Source organism: Pholcus phalangioides, unplaced genomic scaffold (genome assembly GCF_987345545.1).
Source record: "Pholcus phalangioides strain wild (caught in Gottingen) unplaced genomic scaffold, Ppha-v1.0 ptg000007l_1, whole genome shotgun sequence".
In the NCBI taxonomy this organism is placed as follows: Eukaryota; Metazoa; Arthropoda; class Arachnida; order Araneae; family Pholcidae; genus Pholcus; species Pholcus phalangioides.
Genome location: NW_028301600.1, coordinates 29,213,125 through 29,239,661, shown reverse-complemented (window position 1 = coordinate 29,239,661; position 26,537 = coordinate 29,213,125). Strand labels below are relative to the sequence as shown.

The window sequence follows — 26,537 nt, the reverse complement described above, 5'->3', positions numbered from 1 at the left end:
TAACTTGGATAATATAATGCAGTTATTTTTTTCTTGATATCATGCCAAAAATTTATTTAATGCCGATTCACACCGTCGGACCACCGTTATTGGAAAATGATAAAATGATCGGGGGGACTCCTTCGAATTACAAATAATTCTTGCTTATTTGTTGTATTATCTGGAAAGTCGTCATAACTTTTATAGTTGAAACACAACTATCTTGTTTTATTGTTGTAAAAAAAATGTAACTTTTTTTCATCTATATTGTTACATATGAGGGACTCCTTCAAGCGCGGGGCCCGTTGTTGCCTTACCTGTAACACACTTCTGAGAGCGGCTCTGGTCAATTTAATCGAATACTCGAATACTGGATATGTATCTAAAATTAATAGTCATGGTTGTTTGCAATGCATTTATAGTGTAAAAGAGAAAATCAAATCAAAGCAACATGGAGCCCTACGGCCAGAGCCTTGTCTTCTGCTTCTCCTCCCCGTGTCAGAAATGACAACTGATGGGACAACTCTTAGGACAGTCTCCGGACAGTTATATACAATGCATGAGTAAGACACGTAATATGAAGCCAGGGAGAGAAACGTATACCTCTAATTTTTCTCATCTTTTCTCACACATGGGCTGCGTGCATCCTAAACAAAAACATTCATATCTAACACCATCCAGCCAAAGTAAAGTTAATACATAGCAACACCAAGTTTTCTATATCTCAAACACTTATACCTATTTGCTAATTTCAAATGGGACTGGAAGGGAGAGGAGCTTCCTGATAGCAATTATTTCCAAGAATTGAAGATTTTAAAAAGAGCAAGTTCTCAATGCTCAAAATATTCAAGTTCTTCAGAATATGGACTGAAATTCACGAATAAACTTAAAACAATGTTAAAATATGCATTTATGGCAGGAAAAATTCGAAAAAAAGCGTTTTTACAACAAAATGGAAAATAGACAAAGAAAAAGTTGGACGTATTAAAGTTACAGTGGTGTAAGTCAATTATCCTCATTTTGAGAAAAAGAAGGTTTTATAGAACTGTTGTCATAGGTTCCCAAGTTAAAAATTTTGAGATTTCACAATTTGTAGGTGAACTATTGAAGCCGTAACTTATCAATTTTCTTCTTTTAAAAGCTTAGCACTTCTAGATTACATTTTTGGACTTGGTTAGACCGTTAGAATTGTTGAAAATGTGACTTACACCAATGTAACTTTTACCCATCCACTTGAAAATTCATAATATGTTCGTGGTTTGTTTTTAACAAATTTGTTTGCTCATTAATTATCGCGAAATTAGTTTAAATCATTTTCAACGGATGTTGTTAGCTATTTTTCTTGCTTTAGTTATTTAAATGGTCGCAATAACTCTGATCATCCAAAGTGTCAATTGTCTTATGTTGACGATATTTTCGATATTTTCAGGTTTCGAATATGCCTATTATAGTCCGTGACATTTCTTCTGTGAAAAAAATTCCATTGGAAGAATATTTAGATTACTTTTTATCAGTTTGCACAGTATAGAATTAATACATCTAAATTATAGTAATGAGAATGGCGATAGTTGTGAGGGGATCAGAATCGAATAAGTTAGAATTAGAAAGGTCATAGTGGAACATAAATGGTCAAAATTAGATAAGAATTGTAAAAGTTGGATGGAATAGTCAATGGTAGATAAGAATGGTCAAAGTTGGGTAAGAATGGTCAAAGTTTTTATCAATGATCACAGATTTTGATATAGGATTCATATTAAATGTAATATTCATATAAATGTGGGATAAGAATGGTCAGACTCAGATAGGATTCAGATTACAGTAATAAAAGTTGGATGAGATTAGAATTAAAAATATGTTCAACGTATTTGACAAATTCCATATTAATAGAAATCTTACGAAACTAGAACAGAGATCTCAAACCGGTGGTCAATGAAAACTTTTAATCCTGTCCGTGGCTTGTAACATAATTGGACTTACGTATTATTTATATTTTTTAATTTCAAACACAAATTTAAAGTTTAAATGATACCGACTCTGTGTATTATGTAAAGATCCGGCAACAAAAGGGACCTATGTTAGAGCTGTCCTGCAAGCCTTTCTCCAAAGAATACAACATAAGCCTAGAATATAAGTAACAGAGTATGCAGTATAACAGAACGCGCATCTGATATAAGCATGAGTTGCCAACCCTCAGCTGCGTTTGAGTTTAAGACCTTTGAACTGAATGTTACTTTTTTCTTAGATATTAATAAACCGAATTATATTGTCTAATATTAAATTCTCAGGTGACAACGTAACACAAAATTATAGTATTGGCCAAGTTTCATTTTAAACAAATACAGGGTGATTCTATATTCATTGGACAAAGTTTACGAGGTGATATAAAACATATAAACAAGCAATTTTGATCATAGAATGTGCTGTTGAATCGCAATAGCAAAGGCGGTGGAGGGTGTTTTTAACAAAAAACAAAAGAAGAAGAAGAAGGGTGTTCTTCACAAAAAACAAATATATTTTTCCAACGGATTTGCTGCGATATGTGCTATCAGCTAATCGAGGGTGCATATGAACCTCCGGAATGGATTGGAGTATTTTTTTATTGGCGCAAGGACCATCAAGGTTATGCTGCGCCAAACAATGATCAAGCGGTATAATGACTTGTGGTGGAATTTGCGTTACCCAGGTTGCATCATGAGAAGGCCTACAATATTAAAATATCCCGCACCTTCGAATCATTGATTACACTTATTGCAGCAAATTCGTCAGAAAAATATGATATTGCTTTTGGTGAAATGCGGTTGTGCATTCTATAAAAACACCCTCTACCGCCTCTGTCAATCCAAATTGTGATTCGACCACACATTATGTGACAAAAAATGCTTGTTTAGAAGTCTTATATCACCTATTAAAATTTGTTCTATGAATTTAGAATCACTCTGTATACTAACACATAATGTGAATTCAATCGAAGACGGTAAAATTAAAAAAATATGTTCTATCGATATGATTTTACCAAATCAAATAATCTATAATTCAGCGTTTCTTAAATTATGGTCTACGTACCAGAGGTAGTCCTCGACGATGGTATGAGTGGTCCACACACAGACCCGATAATTTAATTCTCACTGAATGAAAAATTATTCAACCATTGTAATTAATATTAGTAATATCCATATGGGTTAAATTAAAAATATATCTTCATATTTAGGTTCACTATACATCATAAAAGAAAATGCGGGAAATTGTGATCGTAAATGCGGGATATCTCTAAATTTTACCAAAAAATGCAATGTATTGCCTCTTAAACGGAATTTTCTAATTATTTTAAAATCGCTGAAGAGTGGGGAAATGTAGAGCTGCTACAAATCACAGTAAACATAATTTATTTCACGAAAAAAATATTCAAATAATCGGATGACCATATTTCATTGAGAAAAATACGGTAAACTAGGATTTTAGATAGGGTAAAATAGGGGACATAACCAATTGTCATAAAAAATGTTGCTGGAAAAAGGCACAATCACTAATTTTTAATAAAAATGCTAGAAAACTGCGGAGAAAACGTTGAACCTGTTAAATATCTGAAATGAATATCTATATATTTTTCCATAATTTTCGTAATATAATTTACATACTGTGTGTGTTTTTTTTGTTTTTTTTAGAATGCTATTCATTCACGATTTTAATAAATTCGTAAATTTAAATAAAAGCAATTTCGAAAAAACGGGCCGTATGTTAAAAAGAAAGAACAACCCCAAAGTTACTGGAATGTCCCGGAAAAGTGTTCAGACATTTTATTGGTCCTTACATTCAGAAAGGTTGAGAAACGCTAATCCAATTAAATCGGTAAAATATCAATTATTCTATCAGCATATATAATGGGTACAACACCATTCTTTTCACAGCAAAAAACATACACATTTCAGAGGCATAATCTTGTTTTCTCTGTGAATAAAAATATATTTTATTATTCAAGCAAATCCTTGAAATAAATCATATGTATCCGAAGCAAAGCGGACAAGAAGGGATGGAGATAGTCTTTTTTTTTTTCTAGAATTTCATGGTATTTCCAGTCTATGGTGAAACAAGGGAGGAGAAAAAAGAGGGTGAAATTCGATGATGGTGCTCTCTCTCTCTCTCTCTCTCTTCTTTTCTTATTGTATATTTCTCTCATAGCGAAGATCTTGAGCTAAAGGAATCACTATTTTCACCAGCTTCGCACCCTTTTGAGTAGAAATTGCGGAATGAAGCACCAGAAAAATATAAAAAAGGAAAAAACGGGGGATTCTCCCTCTCTCTCTCTAGGTTCTAAATCTAATAAAGAATGTTGCGAGGCAAGAAAGCGGTGGTAAAAAAAAAAACGTAAGAAAAAGAATTCTCAGCCTGAATATCAGTAAAAAGAGAGGAATGTAGCTTCTCTCTCTCGACTCATTTCCCACCTACTCATTTTTGTCTTCTTTTTTTCGTATTTCGGCCCAAGTCTATTCCGGTTGCCATAGACAACATTACATAGAGAGAGAGAGAGAGAGAGAGAGAGAGAGTTTAGATATAAACTTCTAGAGAACATATTTTTTTTCCCCGCCGATACAATTCCTGCTACGAATTCGAAATAGACCTTCTTTCTGGTCTAGTCAACAATAACGTAAAATAAAATAAATTCATGGTATAACAGTACCAAAGAAAATACTGATTTTTTTTTCTTCATATGTGCAAGTATCTGGACGGATTTTTTTATAGTATGATTCAGGAAAATAAACCTATATGCAGTAAACGTTCGTTAAAACGACAATTCACAACCACGAGAAAAAATGGCGTTATAACGGACTTTTCGTTATAAATGAATTTCCAATTTTTGCTCGGTCAGGTTGTAATATTGTAAAATTGCTGCTTTATCTGCATTAAAAAATCTTTTTTAAATCACTTCGTTCTATATTAACGAATGGTTCTCTAGTCACAAAATTGGTTTTTGGTCTCGCAGCTGTTGATTCTCTAAGACAGCGTTTCTCAGCGTTTTTAACTGAAGCGTTCTGAAACTGAAGATCAGTAAAATATATGAGATGATTCGACGGACCTCTAACTTACAGTATGAGATGCGTGGCCATGCGTGCCGTATTTTACGAAGACTTTTGTATATTTGTCCGTTCCGGCTTTACACAATTGTACCATTTTTTTCAACGAAGCTTATTCGAATTTGTAATCTTTACTTATAATGGTGAATGAAGATAACTTTCATAACTTATAAATTATACTATAATAAATATCTATAATACTATGTTGGCAAATCAACAATTGGTGTGTGTGTGAGCATGTGTCATAAGAGTCATCGTGTTTGTTTCTTAAAGAGAGCGAAGAAGAAACCGACCTTTTTTTTTTTTTTTTTTTTTTTGTATCTTTAACATTAGCTATTTGAGAATCATTTTCAAATCACTCGTTATTATAGCGGGATTCTCGTTATAAGCCGTACTCGTTATATTGGACTTTTACTATACTATATATAGGGTGTGTTTATATAAAGTGATAACCTTACACATCTTTTATCTTTTCAACCGAAGGTGACTGAATCATACCTTCAGTCATAGGCGGAGATAGACCCGGAAGTCTGGGGGGGGGGCACGGTCATTATATTGCTGGGCTCCCCCCCCCCCCGCATCTCCGCCCATGCCTTCAGTTAGTAAAATTATCCAAATAACATGTCTATTTCAGATATGTCATTCATTTTAGTAGCGGCCGTATATGTTACTGAAATACAAACTACAATTTTTCTTCAAACCCCCCCCCCCTACCCCTTTAATTTTTAATTAAATACTGTAGTTGTTGCTCTGGAAAACACCAAGCCCTACAAAAAGAAATTGCATGTTTAGAAGTGGAATATTCACTGAGATATTGCTGATTAAAAGTTAAGGAGATATCTCGGAACTTGGAAAACATTTTAATGAACTGCAATTGCAAAACAATGAGACAACATTCACGTCTCTTGAATTTGTCCCTTAATAAATGCTTTTCTTCCCCTCATTTTCAGCGATTTTGGATCTCAAATATCTTATATAATATTACTCCCAAAAACATGGAATTTTTTTCTTCTTTCGGATCAAAAGAGAAAAGACTTTCAAATTGGAAGTTAGAGAACGGGCGAAACCGTATGAAATAATTAAATTTTATCAAATTTTGTATCTCAGCACATATACGGCCCGTAGAAGAATAAATGGCATAACCCTAAAAATAAAGTGTGTATAAGGATGTGTGTGTGTGTGTGTGTGTGTGTGTGACATACTTCATACCCTGTATAGGGTGAATATAAGTAAAAGTTTCGATTTTAAAATAGTCTGAAACATGAACAATTGATCAGAAATTTTGAAAATTGAAGTGAACGTTTTTGTATTAATGGGATGTTGTGTGTGTGTTAGTAAAGGAAAAAATTAGAAAATTAGCCCCTAGTGTTTCATTATGTTTGAAAGCAATGCAAAATTAATAAATTACGGTTGTCAACACATAATAAATGTTCAATATGATGTCCTTATTTTCATTCAAGCTGAAATTTTGAAATACCACACACAAACTTATCCGAATGTTACTGTACGTTTTGTTATTAAACTTTTTTTGTTGTTAAACTTTTCGGGACAGATCGGTCAGTTTCCAACAAAATATTTTATGGGTGAATCATATATTGAACGTGCGTAATATAATGGAGTTGTGATTGAATATTAAAGACCATAGAACAGTGTTTCTCAAAGTGTGCGTCGCGGAGAGCTGGCGGTATTGATTTGTGTGCCTATTTATGCTTTAAAGTGGTTCTTTTATAAGTGTGAAAATTTATCTACTAAACCAGTGTTCCTCACCGTTTCTGAAAACAAGTATGTACCAGTAAAATGTCTTAAAGAATTTGACGGACCACACTTGTGGTCCTTATTACGGGACATACCTGTTATTTTTTCGTTTTGCCGACTTTAGTTAAATTGATCAATTATAGGGTTTTGATTGAATATTATTTTATATTCTATTGTATTGTATACTGTGATCGCTGTGGACATGGATGAAACTTACTGTATATCGAAGTATAACGATTTTGTCTCGAGGAAAAACATCTCAATTTCAGTTTAAAATCTTTCATATATTGTGATGAAAAATTTCAAACTTTCGTAGTTGATGTCATTATTGCCCTTGACCAGTTACTAAATGAGGAGCTTATTTTCAAAAGGGAACACACACATCTCCACTTTTTCTCGAAATGCACTTTCCAACGGTTTCTGAATATTTTGGATGTCGAGTTATGCAACAAGGTTTATTCGAATGGGAATATTTTTAGTCCAAATCACAATGTAAAATTGGTCGTTTCTACCAAAAGAGAACATATCCAACTTGTTCATTCACTTCGGTATTTTTCATTAAAAAGAGTAGCCAAAAACATAAAGTTGAGAAAAACATAACAAAGCGGTTGTTCTATTAGCGTTAAGGGGTTTTTTTTTTTCTTCAAAAACGGCACATTTTTCAGAAGCTCTTTCAAAGTCACATTCTGCAGTAGAAGCTCACGATAACGGACACCCATGGGACCTAAAACTTCGCCCGCTGGCTAGGAGTGTCTGTTAATGGATAGTAAAATACATTGAGCTCCGTCGATGCAATTCAATAGTGTCCATGGTGGAGATGTCCACTAACAGGAGTGTCCATTATGGGAAGTTTCACTGTAGAATGATCGTGTTTCTTATGTTTAGAGCCCGGAAGTTTAGGCACTAAAAACGGTCGAAATAGGCAGGCAAAAAGGCACTAAAAATGCCTGGGCACCTTCCTTGGCTAGGTAAAATCTTATTGAATCAGCAGGTGGCGTGGAAAATTTTCCAATTTCTCAGACTTAACCAGCTCCAATTTTAATCAAAAAGAAACATTTCAACCAATTTTTTTCAAAACGGAAACATTTCCAAAACTTAAATGTAGACAACTCCCTTGAATGTTGATCAAGAAACATTTATAATTAACATATTGTTATCACTTTTGCAAGGAGCGGAACTATACAATAACATGCGGAAAAATTCGTTTATAGTTATCGGGACTTCGGATATATATAATACTATCAATTTTTTTTCATTAAAAAACTTTTTTTTGCGCATTCTGAAGCTAAAGTTTAACTAAACTTAATTATTTTCCTGCAAGTTATCGTCACCAGGCTGCAAGATTATGTAGGCTAGAAGGTGTTCTCTCCCCCTCCCTTCCTGGCAAACATTTCCATACTTAATGTCGTAATCGGTCCATAGAATTCGCTGTGATCCATATACGTGTGGAGCTGCTTTTGCGATGGACTTCCTAAAGTCAAGGCAAATGTACGACAAAAAAAAAACTTTCCTTCACTTCTTGTACAGTTTGTTTCAGTTAACCAGATTCAAATTTATTTTTCCGAGAGACTTTCTCAATTGATCTCTGTAACACATATTATGTACATTAAAAATATATATACATCGAAATTTTTGATATATAGGCCTACATAGTATACATTAAACAGGTGTTCATTTTAACGCCTCACAATGGCTAATTTTTCGTTTAAATGGAAAAAAATGACCCGTTTTAGAATAGAATAAAAAATATATATATGTAGAACGAGAAGCAACTAATCATGTGGGAAAGAAAAACATTCGTCCCGTTTTCCCAATACCCATTCACCATACGTCCCGTTCAACCAAATGGGATTTATCGTCACCATACTTGCAAACGGGACATTTTTCGAAAATAGTTATCATTCGGTTATTGTTATCAGAAACCCCGAATCCCGATGCGATAACATTAAGCAGCTCGGACTATATTCAAATATTTTTATACCCCTCTCGTATGCTACTTGTTGGGCTAAAAGTGTTATCCCACTTTTGTAAAGCAGTCCATTAAAGAAGATTAAAAGGTTTTTATATCAACTGTAAATTTAGTTAATTGTGAAAATGTTCCCATTCGAAAATAAGCTCATCAAATCACTTATGTAGCTTCGAAAGGTTGAGCGACCCTGCCGTTTTCGCAAACTATTCGTCTTCAGGTCAGTCAATCTATTCACTCCAGCAGGTAGTTTGATCTTCTTTTGTCCATCTTATTGGATATTTTTTTTGTCGTCTCTTGCGTGCATGTTCCCCCATATATTCTACAAAACCCTCTCTTTTTCCTTCTCTCATTCGGTCTCTACTCCCTCTACTTACTCTTACTTAGCCCTACTGCCTAAAACCCGCCTCAATATTAGCGCCAACCTTGTTGACAGAGGAAGACAGTTTTTTTTTTGTACGCATTGCTCCCAAACCACCTGACCATCGCCTCTCCTCCAACAGATGGAAAACCCTTTTCAACCAACGGCACCGGTCGATTTTGCAGGGGACGATCACATTTCCTGATTGGTGGAACGTAGACATCGTCTTATGTCCTCATGGTGCACACTGATTGGTCCGGCAACACTGTTTTCTTCTTGTTTTTTTCGCTTGACTTCTAACCCTACCTACAGAGAAACAACAACAACAAAAGGATTTTCCGCTTATTTTATTTATTTTTTTTAATCCCTAGCTTTCATGCAAACTCGCCTCCTGATAGTAATTAATGCAAAAAAATTTCGGATAGTATTGATTTTCAGCCGCGTGAAATTTTCTGTTTGTGCAGTGTGTTTTTATTGACCACATTTCATTTCTCCATACACTGAGTGGCCACTTTGTTATGGCAACCTCATCTATTTCGTTGCCCCCTCTTTTTTTAATACAGCGTTGATTCTGGCCATTCAAAGTACCTTTGAGGCGATCTTTGATTAATATCTGCTTCAATTTGTCGCATTGTTACCGTTCTATTGTCTCTTTTTCAATTCTAGAGTCTCTCCGTTCCGTCCGAGCATTCACCAGTCGATAACAATCACAAGTTGCACGTTGAGGCCAAGTTTTTTGCCTAACAGTCCAGTCTTTAAACACGTTAACTACAGCTGCTTTGAACATTTCACAAATGCGGTGGTTTCACTAATCCATGACTCCAAGCTCCTACAATCATTCCATGTTCAAAATCCATCTCTCTCTCTCTCTCAAATCACGTTTTTTTCCCCATATCTTCACAATCAATTCCCCCATAGTCCTACAACTGTCGGAGACAACAATCCTGAGCTAAGCTTTTTTGTACTAGCCTAGCCGTCTAGGGGTAATAGGATAACGTCATAATTAGTTTACTGGAAATTTTCAGGTGTTCGTAATGAAGTGGCTACACTCAATGTATACAGTAGGCCTATAGGGAAGACTTGGGCAAGAGGAACATTTGCATTCATTGATTATACAATTATTAAATGACAGACATTTATTAACTTTATTTAAAAACATTTATAGGTAATAATTATACTGCGTCGATATATGATACAGCAATGCAATTCCACATCAGATTTCTATGTGTTCATATTACATTTCAACTTTAAGTAGTTCCTCTTGCCTGGGTCTTGTATAAGGTGACTCAAAACTCTTGGTACTAACTTCAAGGAGTGATAAAACAGAAAGTTTGTGCCAAAAATTTGGAATCACCCTGTAGTTTATCAATACTCCTCACTAAATTTTTTTCGTGCAGTTATTATATAAGCTACGCTGAAGTTTTAATAATGTAATGTTTCAAATTACAATTAACCCTTTATCTACCGCATTAGGAAAAGTAGAAAAAGATGAAAATGATAATAAAGAAAAATGAAAATATAATGATAATAATACTTGTTTCGTACGGAAATGATTGACGAAAGCCAGCTCGCGTCGTAACCAAACTCCACACGGCAGTGAAACACCGAAAAAATAGACACCAGGGATTGTGAACTATGCAGCAGAATGCACAAATGGCGCTACCAGCTGGTGAACAACGACTATAAGGAGAGCGATCATTCTTCCTGCCGCCATCATTGCAAGCATAGCCAGCGAAGATAGAAGGTGATTATCACGGCCAGCGATGGACAGCATGGTTTTTATGGGAAGAGGAGTTTCATTAGGGATGGTATCAAAATCATCATATGGTGTCGGTGTGCAGAGACAAAGCGAACTGTGTTCCACTGGTTAACATTACGCATAACATTTGATGAGCTGCAGAACGAAACAGAACTTACTCGAAGCACATTGCAGTCGAATGCTCGCAAAAATTCGCGCGAGGTCAACGACTGCAACGTGACGAGGAATTGCAGGCTATTGTCCGTAGATGGTGCACCAATACACCCACGGAATGGTTCGCCACAGCTATTCGGAAACTCTCAGCCAAACGGAAGAAGCGCATAGACTTGAATGGGGAATTTGTCTAATTAATTAAATATTCAGTTTTTGTGAATAAACTATTTTCCACCCGGTGACTGCATTTGTATCAATCATTTCCGTACGACCTAAATAAATAATTATTACACAAATTATTTGGTGGGTCGTTCACGTTCTAATTAAAGAGAAAAAAAAAATAATAGTTTTTCTCAAACAATTTGTTAGCATGCATAACAAATTATTATTTAACCTGGTACTTTAAAGTAGCCTACCTCGTCAGTAGATAAAGGTTAAATCATTTTACAATTTTGGATTTTGCTGTAAACTTTTGTTTGTTTTGATTCAAGTATTTACTTTTCATTTCCTATATCGATTCCCGGAGAAACCAATTACGTAGGCTACCCTGCTAGAGCTTTGATGGCTGTTAGCACAAATCTCATGGAAATAATTATCTTTACATTTTATTTACAAATGGTAGGGCTACTTGATGCTCATTAATATGTAAAATGAATATTTCTTTCTCATCTACGTAGTGTAGAACGACAAAAAAGTTCCAATAGCGATTCAAAAACTAAATAAGAAATTCTAGATGCATTGTCTATAAACGTATATTGAACTACAATTCAAGTATGACTGAGCTTAGGTACTTTGCAGCTTAGTGCAAAAACAAGTTTGCGTCCCTCTATAATAGTTGTGTGTGCGAATTTATTTCTTAAAACACTTTATTTAGGAATAGGTAAAGTATCATTTCATTAAAAATTTTATATCACTTACATACGACAATAGTAACTGATATGTCAATCAATGATATATGCATAATGAATTTCTACTAATCAGGCAGAAATGCTAATTAATTTTTGTTCCGTTTGCTACACAGGCTTCTGTTTTCTCTTGGGATTGCTATTTTTTGAAACAGACTGGCACTCATGTAAACAGAAACTAACAACTTCTGGCTGATTTAAAATTCTCAGGCACAACTATTTTTTCATCATTTTTTCCAATTTTCTCCCATCGTAATTTTGCTATTCAATCACTAACCTTACTAATTTCTGTCTCATCTTTTATTTTTAATTTTCACAGAACTTAAAGTTCTCAACATTAAACTTTTTAGCAATCAAACTGTAAAATTGATTTTGCCTTTTTCGCTAGTCTAATAGCTATCCAATGATACAAACATTATATAAAAAAATTGATTGGGAAGTTAGTTCCGTATGCAAAGGGTTAGTAAAGGTAGTTAGTATTAACTTTTTGTAGTTTTACAAAGAAAAATTTCTATTGACACTCATATATTTGGGAGATAGTGATACAACTTCATGAGTTTCTTGATTATATAAAAAAGTTAGGAACAATCTCAATCATTTTAATCTTACCCTCAATCGATTTCTCTAAACAAACTTTTCAGTTTCGGTTTCATTTCATTCTATATTGACCGACGTTTTTGAGATCGTTGAATAGAGTTTTGCTTTTCCAAAACCTACTGCACAAAAATATTTCATTTCATATTCATCAGCAAGCACATTTTTTACGCTTAAAAAAGACGTTTTTAAAAACGTTTTAGGAAAGTTATTTTATCGTGAAATTAAAAAGAAATGTTATTTTTCCAGCTTGTTTCAAACCTATTATGATTTCATCAAGAGAAAAACTCTTAAGGGAGTCTCGCAAAATATCTCCCTCCTTATTCATTCTTGAAGATTACGGAACACCAAGTTCACCGGGTATATGAACAGAAGGTGTTTGCCGATGTGCATAAACGTGATATTATGCCAAGTTCTTCTTTTCAACGAAAGGAAAACATCACAATGTAGTGTATAAGATAAAATAAAAGAAGAAAAAAATAATAATTATACGTGTCACGGTTTTCCAGTAAAGCTATCCAACTGCAAGCAGACATAGAGAGGAGGAGGACAAGATAAGTTTGGCTCATGAAGTATGTAATACAACTTCATGAAGCAATACAATGCTTGCATGTATTAGGCCTACTTCATAAAATAATATACATGCTAATACATGCCGGCATGAAGTAATATAACTTCATGAGTTACTTGATTATATAAAAAAGTTAAGAATAATCTCAACTGCTTTAATATATTACCCTTAACTGATTTCTCTAAATAAACTTTTTTAGTTTCAGTTTTTGAGAACGTTGAATAGATTTTTCTTTGAAAATTATTTTTTCCAAAATTCTACTGTACAAAAATACTCCATTTCATATTCATCACCAAGTATATTTTTTCTGAATAGCCTAATACAAATATTTTACACTTGAACAAAAAGTTTTTTAAAGCATTTTTAGGAAAGATATTTCATCGTAAAATTAAGAAGAAATGTTATTTCACGCTTGTTCCAAACCTATTACCATTTCATCAAGAGGAAAACATTTTAAGAGAATCTCGCAAAGTATTTTCCCTTCCTTATTCATTCTTGAAGATTACACATACACCCCACCCACAGTAAGCATGAAGTGCCACTGGAGCACCAAGTTCACCGGGTATATGAACAGAAGGTGTTTGACGATGTGCATAAACGTGACATTATGCCAAGTTCTTCTTTTCAACGAAAAGAAAACATCGCAATGTAGTGTATAAGATAGGATAAAAGACGCAAAAAAAAAATCAGTAAGGATACGTGTCACGGTCCCAGTAAAGCTATCCAATTGCAAGCAGACATAGAGAGGAGGAGGACAAGATAAAAAAAATGAATAAGAAAGAATCAGATAGAGAAGAAAATCTTAAAGCCTTAGGAATTGAAGTCACCACGTAAGAAAGAGAGAGAGAGAGAGAGAGAAGTTTCTTTCTACAATTCCAGAGCCTGCAAGCGAAAGAAATCGAATACATGTTCAAAGATACGAGAGCAGCTTTCAAACCTTGGGGGTTGGAGAGCGGGTTGCGCATGAATTATGCATTCAATATTCCTGAGAAATCTCTTCCTTTACATCCAGTGTCTTCACCTTCTTCTATCCTTTATATATACATACATACATACATATACTCTGGTTTCTTATTCTTTCTTTATATATTTTTTTGCCGCCTATACCATCTCTTTGGAGAAAAAGGAAGGTTGAAAGAACGCCGGAAACTTGTATAACAATCCAGTGGAAACAAAATCTTTCGAAGCTATCGAACTGTGGGATTGGGCGCGGCAGAGCTGACTTCTAGAGTATAGAAGCATGCCAAGCTTTAGAAAAGAGAAGCAGCAAGTCTTTGCTTCTCTTGCGCTCTTTTTCTTATTTATTTATTTATTTATTTTATTATTTTTTTTCTTCTCCATACTCTACTCTCTTTTTTCCTACTCTCTCTCCGGGATATACATGATAGAAAAGGTTTTTGAAACTTGATTTAGAATTTTTGGAGTTTTATTTTTCCGATGGAAGTTTCAAATTTTATCTCGATTTTTTTTTTTTTTTTTTTTTTTTTTTTTTTTTTAAATCGAAATCCTGAAACGACACTTCCTTCGGATTCTGTCGTATTCGGGTAGCGAATAGGTTGAACAAGAAATAGAAAAAACTCGGTCTTGAAAGTTCATTCTTGCGACACCTTGTTGTTAGACTTCAACCATTTCCTATGTTCTTTGACTTTCTGGCTGAAAATTCGTGTTCTTTTCTTATATGTATATAGAGACTGGGAATATATTGTTACTCGAAGTTTATCTAACAATAGCTATACTATACTTTGATCGTGTTGTTTCTTACACTGAGTGGCCAAAAACAAAAAAAATTGTGGTATACGCATTGCATTGCACTGCGTATGTGCACTGACTGTACCAATGTTTATACTATGTAATCTTCGGAAAGGAGTGTAATGATCTGGAGTTTTTGTTGGGCCGATTTATGATCAATATTACTGTGTACAGCAGTGTTTTACAGTCTATGGTCGTTTGGCAGACTTGAAATGTTAATTCTAACGAAATGGAAATTATTAAAAAAAAAACAACATTTCATGCAACTAATATTAATGATATTCACATACATGGTGCTGACGGTTTTCAAAAGGGGATAGCAAGAAAACGGTGACATACAGGGTGTTTTGTTAATGGTCCGAAAAACTCAGAGGGTTGTTAGTGGGCATCAAGAGGAACAAAAATTGCAATGGAACATGGTGTCGCAAACTACGTTGAGAGGGTCAAAATCGCAAAAAACGCATGCAGGCTCTGAGTCCAGAGGAGACGAAAGGTGGATGTCAGTTGATCACTGAACGCGTTCGTGGGTTCGCTCATCATATCTGATGTAAGCAGCGTCGCGAAACGCATGCGCTGGGGTAGGATCGCGCTCTGCGGACGACGTAAATTAGTGCTATTGCAATAGTAAGCACGTTTAGCAGTTAGTTGTCTGTTTCAATGAGTACCGTGATGGCTGACTACATGAACGAGGAATGCGCTGACTTTTTTCCTATGAGGTCACCTTAAATCACTCGTTTATGCGACGCCTGTGGACACACCGGAGGATCTCATAATGCGGATTGTCGTCTTTGCGGCAGACATCAAAAGCATACCTGGTATATTCGAGCGCGTCCGGGAATTGTTTTTACGTCGTTGTAGATTGTGCAATGACGTCAGCGGCCACCACATCCAACAACTCTTATAATAATTAATCAAACAAATCTTTTTGTAGTTGTTATTGTACTTTTTGTCGTTCCAGCGTGACGTCGACCCCCCCCCCCCGAACGAAATTTCTGGCTACGCCTCTGTTGCGGAATACAAATTTGCAAAGTCAGGAATTTCAGTTATGCCATTCATGTTGCAAGGGGTTGTATATAAAATTTGCGAAAGAAACGTTGAACGTTAGTTTTTGTTGGTCTTTTCCAACTTTTCTCTCAGATCTTTAAATTCAGATATGTCTGCGAATATTGCACTTAGAAACATGCCAGGATTGACAGGGCAACAACTTATTAATTGGGTTTCTGGGCACAGGGTGTCCATACAAAAAGTTAATTTTTTTTATTTTAAAAACTACACAACTCCTTACAACACGAACGGCTCAGATGAAATTCCTGACTTAGTACATTTATATTAAGAAAGAATAACTTTAATTTCTCTCACAGTTTTCTTGCCATCCCATTTTGAAAACCATCAGTCGGTTGTGGGACACTCTAAGTTTAAATAAGCAAATCAGGCTCACCTACTCTAAATTAGTGTTCCATCAAATTATCTCAGAAATTGTAGTGAATATTATTTTAGTAGTAGAACCTTATTTTGTTATATTTGGTACCTTAGAAGTTTAGTTTGGTACCTTGGAAAACAATTACCTTCAAGTTACATTCTTATTCGTTGCACCTATTGAAATAGGACATTTTATATAGATAAAAGAACCGTGGAAACTTTAAAATATGATAAAAAATCGAGCTAGCTGATTCTTACACACCGGGCTCTGCAGTATTAAAACGAGTTTGTTTAGAATCAATTAAACTCAAAATTTGTTGCAGTTTGAGACGATTTGTTGAAGATAATTGAATCATGTTAGGATTCAATGATTTCTTGATATCATAACACGGTCGTTTAAAATATACGAGTATGTGCTAACTAGATTGAGAGATAAATGTGTTGGCCGGTGTTGCAACTGTGATTTGACCAACCGTGGATAGATTTACCAATCATTCATCTGTAAGGAAGCTTTGAATAATTTTTTCTACACCCTGTTATGTTTTATTTAACTCATCTATGTTATGGGGAGTCCTTATTCCCTGAACGTGAAAATATTTGAATAATCATAACGGTTTGATATCGAGATAAAAATCTTCCGACAAAAAGTACTTGCTCGTTTGAGTGATCCGATGTAATCCTTACATGATTCTTTGGTCTCAAGGTTTGGTAAGTCGGGTTTTTTACAAGGTTAAACAGATGAAATCTGTGCTACGAAAGAGATGAATTACCAAATACATATACCTGTGTGTGTAATATAAAAAAGGCAAAGAAGAAATAAAAAAAGGGGTTATTTGAAAAAAGGGGAGGAATGAGGTATATATGTGTGTGTGTGCGTGTATACTTATCAGAGAAGTTCACCATCCCTGGCTCTATTGCATCACTGCTTAACGCGCTGTTAAATATTTACCTCTGCGATGACGACACAGTTTGTTTAATACCAGAGCAAATGGTTGAAGCTCTTTGGTCCACCTTTTTGCCGAGGAGGAACTAATGGCGACGATGACTCGAGGGTTAACATGAAGTGTTTGTATTCCTCCTTCCATATCTCGGTTTCTCCTGAAATTCCGCGCACCATGCGATCTGTATGAGTGCGTCTCTATTGACAGAGGACCCTTCTGCCACCAGAGCAAATTATCTCCGGACAAATATGTAAATATTCTCAGACCAAATATAGTGTTGCCGGAACCTGACGTCGCTCCAGAGCAGCGCCAGATTTGTCAGAAGCAAGGAATTGGGAAATTTGACTCCTTCTTCTCCATCTCTCTCTTTCTCTAACTCTCTTTCACATACACTCTCTCACTATCTCTCTCTATCTCCATCTCTCTTCTGTAGAACGAGTCGGTCATGAAACAGATTCTGTCTCTCCTATGTGATGACACCACACACAAAAAAATTACTAACAAAAAATAACCAAAAGTAAGCGATATCATGCTTTTTCTCTTTATGTTTGTTGATTGTTCTTTGTTGTTGCTTAGAATGCTTATGTGTTTGCATGATCAAAAGTGATTAGAGAAACCCCTTACTTGTCACCTAAAGTGATTCGGAGGTTGAACTTACTTTTATGGTCACGTCATGCATGTCTTTGCCGTGTTGCATACCAAAGGATATTTCTGAATCTTAGCTACCTGAGAGGAATGCATAGATTCTGTATCTAAACTTTCATGGAGGTGTGTGTATCATGTTTCTTTATTGAAATTTTTTCGATACAAATATATTGGATGCGGTGTTGTTAGCGTAGATAGCCTACTGAGGAAGTCCGTTGTCCTTATATGATAATGTTACTGCATTCAAATTTAATTTAGTTAACGATAGGAAGTTAGAGGTTCATTATTATTATCGAGCATTTGCATTTAATAATTCATTGTCAAGTTAATTGTATGATGTCTAAAATATTGATAAAGTCATTGAACCGTTACTTTTTGATTTTCCATATCATATTAAAACATGATATCACCTACATAGGCCTAATCAATATGTGAGTAAATTTACTTTTGATTATTAATTTGACGTACAATCAATTTAATTTGATTACATTAATCACTCAAAATACTTACTATAATACATTCAAGTGGGAATTTTCACTTCAGAAAGTAGTTAACTTGAGAATGTACTTAATCTTTTTGAGAGGGATGCATGAAACCAGTTTCTGCATCATATTTTTGATATGAAAATTTTATTAATTTTTGAATCGGTAATTATCACAAATAACAAGCTGGTTTCCATGGTAGAAACTTAAATATTTTATTATGGACAGTTAATCGATGTTATAGGCTTAAAAAAAAACAAATGTATTTTTAGTATTGAAAATTTCCCAGTATTGAGGTTATTATCCATTTTTTACTATCGTTCAATGTTTTCTTCCTATTTGTATAAATATTTCAAGTAACTGTTTCATAGGCCTACTCATTCTTACTACACAGCTCGTGTAGGTTCACCAGCTTCTGATCGCATACCTACAACCTTCTCGATTCATATATAACGTTTCTTTATTATTACCATACAACAAAAGTTTTTTTTAAACTTCATTGATCCTATCTCTCCCATCTATCATACTTAAAAAATTTATAATTTTCTCAACAAATAGAGCTTTCTTTATTTAATGATGTTAATATTGCATTTTTTTTTCCCATACTTTACATCATAATATTCATGTCTGTTGAGTTTGAAAGTCATCTCCAACACTTTTACTTGCTCTTTATTATAAATTTAGTGCTGCTGTCAGCTATACGTTTTATCCATGGCAAATATCATGTGTGGCTATTGATCTCGTTTATCTCGTTTTTTCATATACCCAACGAATATTTCTGATCTCAAATAGAAATTTGAAATATTTTTTTATTTTTCCCGTTCAAAGGTGGTTTTTTTTTGTTTTTTTTTTGCGTGTCTGTTACAGCGAATGTGCCATCGTTCTTCAATTTTTACATACATTTTCCCTTAACCAAAGCAATCCGGGTTATTTTTCATCTTCTATCCACAGTATTTCCTTTGTTGTGTTAAAATTGATATTTTCGCCATTTTTATTCCATTGGCTGTCAGATGACCAAGTAAATCCTTCTTACACTTGAACACTACTCTCTTTTATATAGAAAATTTATCTTTTTTGACGTTTCTTTATTATTTCCATAATTTCTTGTTTTTTTTGTTTTTTTTTTGAATTGAAATTTTTTTGTTTGTTTCTTTTTAATCTTTTACTTCTAATTGCTTCTGGTCTGAAATTAATGATAATCAGGAAATGACCAGCGCCATGATCAGCTTCTCATAGCATTGATATCAGATACATGCTTTATTATTTCATTGTAAGAAATCCGTATTTTTTTTTTATGAATTTTTTCGCTCTGAAAATACTCACTTATACTGATCATATCTATAATTCGTTGCCATTGTCACATTCTCATTTCACTTGTTTTATGTAGACTAAATTGATCTATAGGTGGCCAAAAATGATCTTGTTTCAGTTGATAGCATTCGGATCTTTACATTATGTTTAGAAAGAGTGACAATCCTCTTCGTAGATTCATGTAAAATTTGAGAAAATTTTATTCTCACAATCTCAGTAGATATAAGTTCTTAAATTTATGAATCTTCATAATGACCATCATGAAGTTATGACATTCTACTGGAGGACAGTCAAGAATAAAGTAGCCTATTCATGTAGTTTTCTTGCTAGGACAAATCTCTATTCTCCTTCCACAATTTATTCATTATTGTTAAGTTTATAGTTATTCAGTTATTTATGCAATGCATCTTTACAATTAAATATGCATTACGATATTATATAACGTAATGCATAATGTTGAAAATATATAAGAGATTGCTGGGTCGTTAGAGGACTCAAAGTCAATTATTTTAAGTGATGTCACGCATAGGCGGTGATAGACATGAAAGGCTGGGTGCATGACAATGAAAGCATGATGATGCCGATTCATGCATGCGCATATACGGCTTGGTGACAGATCCATACGGTGCATTTCCGCACATGGGGAATTCGGTAACACTTGCACAAAGCATGGGCTCTTCTTGCGTAGCCCATGCTTTGTGGAAGTGTTACCAAATTCTCCATGTGCGGAAATGCACCGTATGGATCTGTCACCAAGCCGTATATGCGCATGCAAGAATCGGCATCACCATGAAGGAAAATTATGCCACTGAAATCGTCTTTCATGCATATTCGTGATTAAAATTATGGTAAAGTAATAAAATTTATGAAATTTTATTGCTATGATATTTATTTATTTTTTTTTTGTTTGTTTGTGACTCCCTGAAAGAAAGCCACGTGCTTTGAGACTTAAAATCAACCCGCAATGTTATCTCAACTTTATTTTTTGTCAGATTTGCAATATTTCACCAGTACTCTTCGTGAATCCAGAAATAATGTTTAGGTAACTCTGTAATAAGTTTGAAGGCTCTCGATTGTATTTTGTCGGTCTGGATTTGATCTCCATCGGATTTACTCGGTGAATGACAATCTAAGTATCCGAATGATGACGTATGCTTTTTTCAACTGTACTTTGACATTGTCATTCTGGGATCACATTTTCTGGGATTCACATTCTTCAAGGAAGAAAACATCCTTTTATAGGTGAATACATCATTATGTACGCTTAAATGTTCACTTCATTTCTTACCCTAGTAGAAAAACCCCAGATCACAACCAGGGCCGTCTTAAGAGCATCATGGGCCCCGGGCCGAATGATTTTTCTGAGGCCCTACGTGGTGAATTCTCGGAAACTCCAACCACATTTCATTTTTGTAAGACCCCTTTTCTCTTGAAGCCTCCGGGCCGTGCCCGGGTGGACCCATGCGTTAAGACGGCACTGATCACAACGCTTCCTTCTGAGGCTCGCACAGTAGGTGCGTTAAAATATGTTCCATTTTTTTTCTAGGCAGTGTACTACATGAGATTAGTTCTTTTTTCATTAAAACAATCGATCGCAATGTTGGTTTTATTTGAACAAAATTATGTGTGTGAAGACAATTTTTCAACACTTATTTTAATACATATATATTTATAAATATATATTTTATTTATATCAAAATGCGTGTCTCTCGTGAACGTATCACAAACTAATAAACGACGAGAACAGAGGTGATAATTTTCTTTCATTTTTATCAAATTTACCGACTTCAATAAGGAATTATGGATAATCGCCGGTGAAAGTGATAAACACATTAAAATTCATCAAATTTACCAAGGTGATCGATGATTATGCATAATCACTGATTTACCACTTTTCCCATGACATTTACCGGTAAAAAAAAACAAATTGGGGTAAGCTATGTCATTGACACGGTCGCAAGTTCTGGCGTGAATACATTTTTTGTGCCTTGAATCACGTTTTAGGTACTGACATAATGAAATTATGTCATTATCATCGACTTTGTCTTTGGAATAGCTAACAAACGATACCAATATAATCTAATTTCGTTGTGAACTGCTCGAGATATAGCTATCTTTCATAATAAAAGAAAAAAAAATAATAAATTAAAGAAATAATGAATTATAGTGTAAATATATGCAAGAAAAAACACTTTGAACGCGATTTTCTCAGATTGCAATTTTTGAGCTCATCCGTAAGATTAAAAAAAAACTTCTACCCCCAAAAATTCTGAAATTTTGCAGAAATGTTTATTCGACATGTGAAATGCACCTCGGTTTAGCAGTTGAAAATTTAGCAGTTGACGAATGGGAAATAATTAAAAAAAATATTGAATTTAAATTTTTGAAATTTATATATTTTTTCAAACTTTAAAAATTCATAAAATTCTAACTAATGGTCAGATATCCAAGTTTTAAGCCCATTTTACTGATACATGTACAAAAATTTTTGCAAAATTTCAGAATTGGCAGTAGTTTTTTAATCTTATGGACGAGCTCAAAAACTGCAATCTAAGAAAATCGCGTTCAAGTGTTTTTTTCTTTATTATGAAAGAACAAATCAACCGATTGACACACGAAATTTTTAGCATTTTATTTACAATTAAATGTTTTTTGAAGTCATTTTTTTAAAATTCGACTTCAAGTGTCGTGACATCCCATTAAATTACTGATCATGGTCAAGACTTAAAAAAAATATTAACTATTGTAAATGTTTCAAAACAAAAATGTTTCAAGTGAAACAAAACTAGAAAAGAGATACCATTGATAAAAAAACGGGAGAGAAAACCTCAAAACAAACATAAAATATATAGATAGATCGATAAAAAAAATTTCGAAAAGAAAAATCTATCCTAAAAAAATATTTTTCTTATACGCGAACTTCACGATGTATGGCAAAATTTCATATATGTCTACAATATCTTTTGCTGGTGTTCTCCGGAGGGCAATTCTATTTCTTTTTGCCGTCCGTGCTATTGGTTGGCAGGATGGATGGAAGGAAGACAAGGTTGCATCCGAAGACGTGGCCAGCAAGCAAAAGGAAGCCGGATAGGAAACCTACCCCGATATCCATGTTTGTCCAATCCTGGTGTTTCGGAAGATATCGATTTCTAACTGCCATCCGATGTTTCTGGTCATCGAACCGCACCGGCACTTCCCCAGGCATTCGAAGTAGTTCTTTTCCTTTATTTTTGTTTCCACCACTTCCCTTGCTTTTACTCTTTTTCCAGTCAATTTCTAGGTTTCTGCTTCGGCAAAGGAATTGATCGTCTTCTTCTTTACTCGATTCCACCTTCGCTATTCCTTCTTTTTTTTCTTTTCTTGTCCAAGAGACTTGAGTTGGAAAGTAAGTAAAAGCACGGTTTGATTTATTTTTCCTCTTTTCTTTGTTTTATATCCTTTCTTTTATAGTGCCTGTTCATGAATACACTAAAAAAAACGGAGTTCTAGAACAACTACAGTGGAAAACCCTTTAAGAGGCACGTGGAGGAATGAACGCCAGAAGTCCGCCACTGGACTTATCCCGTTGCCAAGATCTCTTTCAGCCCAGGTTCATGGCAGAGTCTGAAACACTTTATCGCTAAGCCAAAAAAAAAGAAAAGAAAAAGAAATAAATAAAAACATATGCACACAAAAACATACAAAAGTATAACAATATGTTTCCCTTGACAGATTTTTGCTGTGATAACAGATGAGATGGGGTTGGAAGTTGTTTCGTAAAAAGAATGAATTTACTATTTTATTAGAAGCAATTAGAAGGCCCATGTCATCTGTTATCTTACACGCGCCCTATGTATTTTAATTCCTATGTATTTTAATATATAAGAATTCTCATTGCATAATATAAAATGTCCACCGGAGCGAGTCGTCTCGCTTAACACCTTATAGGTGAGGAAATGAGATTGGTTGGTGTAGTTAACAGATGAAAATATGGAAAATAAATATAATGTGTGGGGCAATATATGCAATTATGGACCACCCGTGCCATCTCGCTTAGCACCTTCATTCGGTGAGCATAATACGACAATATGAGTACGCACGTGTGTTGTGTACATGAAATGCATGGAGAACTGAAAGGACATGGAAAAAAAATGCATACAAAAGTTACATGTAATTATTGTGAAAACATTCGTTTCCTTCCGCCTAGCACCCTCGCTGGCTGAGCTGAATGGAGATCACTAATTACATTGTTAATACTTTAAGCGACACAGCAGAAACCCCCCTTCAAAATGCCTTATCTTTTTAATGGAGTAGGCTTTCTTCCGATTTTCAGCAATTGCAAACTAAGGGGTGTAGGAAAAGTGTTTTATTGAAAAATACTTTAAAAATATCTGGGTTTGTCAATGCGCTTTCAAGGAGGCGCGATATCTCGTCAATGCTGCTTAAAGGGTTAATTCGAAGCTCAAGAGGACAGCAAAAAAAAAAGGTCAAATTATCTAAAGTTCGAATTATCTAATTCCCATATTTTAGTATATTTAGTGTTAAAAATTCTACAAAAAAAACTAGTTATAAAAAATATGCGTCGAATGCTATCACTTGCTATGCCAGTTTTCTCGTTGTTACAACTAGTGTTTATATAAAACGTGAACGATCTCAAAAACTATATTTTATTTGCAAATTTTAATTCTGATTTGTTTTCTTCTGAACGATCTTGAACATTGTAAAAAATTTGCAAGTTGATTAAAAGAATGAAAGATGTGATTTTTTACCTGCAACAGATCAATTTCATCTAACATGTCAATAGCTTCTGCAAGTGTTAGAATATAATTCAATATGACTTCATTCCCCATTTCTTCAACGTCCTTAAGTCAACCACAATATTTTTTTTCTGGAGTTGAACAAGCGTAAGAATCTTGTTTGGACATGGTGAGAAATATTACAAAAATTACATTTATATTCAAAAATAAACGAACAATGATGCTAGAGAAACATGAACCTCGAACACATTTTACCAGACAATAAACTAGGATTTCAGCAATCAAGTTTTTAAACATTTCATCTATCGAGAAGTTGATTACCACACAAACACACACACACACAAACTTTCGTATTTCCTGAGTAGTAGAATTTGCACCTGCCATCTAATTTGAATTTGTATGTGATAATGAAGTCAACGAAGATACGATAAAACTTCAGCTGCCCTCGGACAGTTGTCAGGGTGAAAATGGTAATGAAATTATTGCATCGAGCCACAACAAGAAAATTATATTTTGTTGATTGTAATTTTTCTAATCATGTTTTAATATAGGCTACATGTTATTTGGTGGAAAAATATCAGCAGTCCACGGAAAAAAGAAAATGATGACTAAAAACTAGTCAGGAATTCTGAAAAAAACCAGACATTTTGCCAGTGACACATTATAAGCTTCGAATTATCCAAAACACTAATAAAAAAAATCGAATTAAGCAAGTAGTTTTAACATTACTTGAACAGGAAAACTTAAGAGGAATTCCTAAAATTCGAACCTCAAGTGTAACAAAAATTTATGATGTGACTTTATCATTGCTGAAATCATTGCTGTAACCAATCACAGTTAATCTCATTATATCTTATAGCATATAGGCTATTCAATTAGAATAGGGTCAGTCAGAAATCATTCACTTCAAATAAGTGGAAATAGGATTCACAATAAAAGTTACATGTTCGATAGTTAATTGTAGTAGGAGAAAGTGGGAGCTAATGGGACAAGGCCAAATTTCAGTATTTGTTCCTTTTTTTCAAATACTGAATTTCTTTGACATCTGAATGACAACAATATCAAAATGCTGTCATTAATCACAAAAAAAGAAAAACATTCATGATAAGAAAAGGAAATTTTGTTTGATGTTTTTTGAACGATTTTGAAGTATTAAATTTTTCTTTGTGGTGGTAAAGATACTGCTAATTAGTATGTATACACTTTAAATTTTTTCATAAATCTCAGTTAAATTTTCTTGTGATAAGCAGGTGCTGTTCCAGTTTTCAAAAATATAAAATTTCACCACCTTGGGGTCTGAAATGGGCCGCTGTGGTGGTCGAGTGGTTATAGTGACGGACTCGCGATGCGAGGATCCGGGTTCGAACCCCACAGTGGTGGTCGGCTGAAGTTGGTTTTCTGTGGTTCCCAACTTCAAGGCGCAAATGCGAGCCGATCTCCCCGTTAAAAAGTCTCGCCACAGAGAGCAACAGTCCTACAACGATAAATCATTCAATCATAACACTTCACTCATAGTTAGAAAAACAAACTGGTGGCAGATGGCAGCACTACACATAACAAACATTACACAGAAACAAACTTTACGTCAGGTTGCACTACACGTACACGCACATTCCCGCATGTACCGATTCGTTGGGGGGTTCCGTGGGAGGGGTGCATTTGGGGTGTAGCAGTAGTAGGTAAGGGCCTCCAAAAAAATGGCTCGAGGATCCATGATGTTCTTAAGTCAGCCACCTCGTTGGGCACTTTGCCTGTTGTGGCGTTGTATTTGTATTGTATTGTATTGTATAAGCACAAAGATTAGTTCCCAACAAAGTGTTTTCCCTCAAGCAAGAAGGAAAACTTGAATAATCGGTAGTGGCATCAAAGCTATACCATAGCTTAACAACAATTGAAACTAGAAAGCTTCTATTTTATTATACTTTAACTTAGGCATAGAAACTCCTGAAAAATTATGCTAAAATAATATTTCATAGTGTTTATCAATTTCTTTGTGGGTCTATTTTTCTTGTCCCAATAGATCTCGAGGTTGAGGTATAACGGGACAAAAGATTTGGTGTATAAAATTGATCATCACTGCAAAAGAAACGTAAATTATTTGTTTTAAATATTTTATCATATAAACACAAATGTGTATGTTTA

General features: G+C 34.4%; 1 protein-coding gene across 10 annotated transcripts in view; it reads left to right on the top strand.

Moving 5' to 3' along the window:
- LOC149085148 (silk gland factor 1-like) overlaps positions 1–26,537 on the top strand; it is a 171,448-nt gene that overhangs the window by 115,226 nt on the left and 29,685 nt on the right. The window contains exon 2 of one of the 10 annotated variants that reach the window (XR_016192809.1): positions 10,604–11,275. The exons of the other annotated variants lie outside the window; for them this stretch is intronic. The gene's annotated coding sequence lies outside the window, so the exon portion shown is untranslated. Of the gene's footprint in view, positions 1–10,603; positions 11,276–26,537 lie in introns of those variants that run through there. 10 annotated transcript variants of the gene reach the window in all.